Source organism: Lactuca serriola, chromosome 6, assembly GCF_051521515.1.
Source record: "Lactuca serriola cultivar US96UC23 chromosome 6, Lser_US96UC23_V15, whole genome shotgun sequence".
Lineage (NCBI taxonomy): Eukaryota > Viridiplantae > Streptophyta > Magnoliopsida > Asterales > Asteraceae > Lactuca > Lactuca serriola.
The window spans coordinates 133122165-133125363 of record NC_136413.1 but is presented as its reverse complement, the minus strand read 5'-3'; positions in this window follow the sequence as shown (position 1 = coordinate 133125363).

Genomic DNA, 3199 nt, shown 5'->3' with positions numbered 1-3199 from the left:
GCGGTGGGAGACACTCGGAAGGGTCGAACGGTCGTCTTTCATTGGAAGTCGACGGCGGTGGGAGACACTCGAAAGGGTCGAAGAATCAGCAGATGGCGTAAGGTGAATGGAGGTTTGAGAATCGAAAGAGAAGAAAGAAAGAAAGAAAGGGGGTTTAGGCGGGGATGAGCTAGGGTTTTCAGCCGGTGGAAACAAAGCGGGCTTTTTAATTTTTGGATTTCATTTCCCCCTCGGATGAAACACGCGTTTCATTAAAAATTATAAAGCGACATGGTTAGACGACACACACTTTATTTAAGGTGCCCTCCATGTTTTTTTTAATAGACACTAATTTCAGGGCACGCAAAAATGTGTGTCTTCTATGCTTCATATTTTGGAAAACTGACATCAATTTTTAAGGCACTCACAGATGCGTGTCTTCTATCAGCGCGTGTCATTGATTGCGTATCGTAAAAGGCTGTTTTTCTAGTAGTGTCTCAGACTTCAGATCAAACAGTCAACTAATGGCATTTTCATCAACCAAGAGAATTATGTCAAAAACCTACTCACTCGCTTTTCTATGGACAAATCCAATACTGCAAAAACTCCAATGGTTTTTGGATACAAAATCGATGCAGACTTAAATGACAAACCCGTTGACTAGAAAAGATATCGTGGAATGATCGGATCACTCTTGTACCTCATTGCCAGTAGACCTGACATCAAGTTTTCTACATGTGTCTGTGCCAGATACCAAACAAATTCCCATATTTTGTGACTCAACCAGTGCAATTTCCATTTCTCACAATCCCGTTCACCATTCCATCACAAATCACATCGACATTCGATATCACTTTATTAAAAACAACATTTAAAAGAGTCCCAATATCGACCAGTCGTTCCAAGAGTCCCAATATTGACCAGTAATTCAAAGAAAAAATATCGACCATTCGTTCCAAGAGTCCCAATATCGACCAGTCCTTCCAAGAGAACAAATATCGACCAGTCGTTCCACGAGTTCAGTTCAGTCAATTTATTGACGAACCTACTTAATATATATTTATATACTTATATATTTTATTATAGCTTTATGTCATTTAAATACAGTCATTCATATTATTTATAGCTTTACATCATTTAAATACAGTCATTTATATTATTATAGCTTTCAGTCATTTATAGCTTTCATATTCATACTTATTCTGCAATTATTATTCTTTATATATATCTACATCTTATATCTTAAACTTATATATCTGTCACACAGTATTTGGTAACCGAGCCTTTTGTTGTAGTGATCAGATTGTTATATTTCAAACAATCGGTAACTAAGCTGATATATAAAAGGCATAATATCCAACAGAACCAATATACGTTATAATGCATTTGTGGCCTCCTTTATTCTAGTGAAATCATGGGACAAAACCACAACCTTGTTTAGTTTGAGGGATGCGATATGTTTAGCATCATGTACAAGAAATGTATCCAGGAAAATTATTATATTTAGCCAATAAAGGTTGAAGTTGAGCGCCCCTGCTTAAGCATGTAGGGTTTGGAGTGAAAAAAAAATGTGAGTTACATGTTTAAAAAAGAAAAAAGAGAGGATTACAAGAAAAGTTTGAAGAATTTTGGAGTCATTAAAGTGCAGTTCAAAAGATCAAAATTCCGAAAGTTCAAAAGTAGAAGTTACTAAAAAATCAAAAGTTGGTGAATTCAAAGAAATTAAGATCAAGTTATTAAGGAAGTGAAGAATTTTAAAAAATAGCTCCATATTGGTATCGAAAATTTCTAATTTTCTAGTTATGTATGCTTGGGTTGCTCAACCAAAAATACCTTGAGGTTAGGAGGTTTTCTGCGGATGGATTCGGAGGGATGCATAAAATGAGCATTGTTCGGAAAAAGTGGGCTAGTGTTTATGATGATTGTGAGTATTTAGGATTGAGGGGGGTCCTTAGGAAAAATTTAGACACAAATACATGTGTTATGGTTTTGGTAAGATGGCTGGGTTTGATTAGGATTATCTTATGTAATAATTAGTGTGCTAAAATACAGTTTTGCTTGGAGGCAAGCAAAAGTCAAGTGTGGGGTATTTTGGTATTTGCATATTTAGCTATATTTTTAGTATAGATTTATATCATTTATTGGCTAATTAATTGCATTTTATGGACAAAAAATACTTAATATTGTTCAAATTATATTTTCAATCCAAAAGAGAAGCTCGGAAGCAAAAGGAAGCAGGAGATACGATCAAAAGTTTGGGAATGGAAGAAAGAAGGAAAATGCCTAATTCTGAAGCTACTCGGTGAGCAGGGACGTTTACTCAATGATTACATATGAAGGTTCGCGAAGAAATACGTAAAGTCCTTGCCGCATACGGATTCTTCAAAGGGACTCGACGAGTCGGCCGGCTACTCGACGAGTAGCCCCTGTTTTGAGATATCTATAAATAGAGGCAACAAATCCGAATGGAGGCTCTCGCTGGCTTTTGGAGAACTTACTTGGTGGCTAAGGAACTTGTTGGAGATCAGAAGAACATGTGAAGAACCCTAATTCTTTAATCTTGAGAGAATAAGGCAACTTAGGTTTAATTTTCCACTTTACTTTTGAATAGAATGATGTTAGGTTTATTTAGTTTCATTTTTAGGTTTTCATACACTGAAATCATGAACTAAATTAGTTAATTTCTATTTAGGGAAGACGAATTTGCTTCTATGGTTTAATACACTCTTTTGATTAATTGTTAATTGGTGATTTTGTTAAATTAAGCTTGTTAAAGACCCTTATGCATTGACCATAACTATTTTCTGTTAATTGCAAAGTAATTAAGCTGCATGAACATCAATTGATTGCTTATCTAATATAAATCTATGTGAACACATTGCTATATGCCTAGGAATAATGAATATGAAACTAGGATTAACTAGAGAATGGGTAAATTAATGTGTGAGCTTGTTTGGTACACCATCAACAAAAGGTTAACTCAATCACCAATTTAATTAGCTAATTACAAGTCTTATTTAACCTGAATAATTAAACTAGAGAATTTATTAATTTAATCACTTGATCACCGTTTAAGTTAATTTATTTTCTAAGGATTGGTAATAACGAATGCGAACCTAATCACTATAGTCGGTAACCAATAACAATTAATCGATTACATTATTAAGTTTTTGAACCATAGGAGTAAATGAGTTAAACCTAAACAGAAACCCTTTTTAAT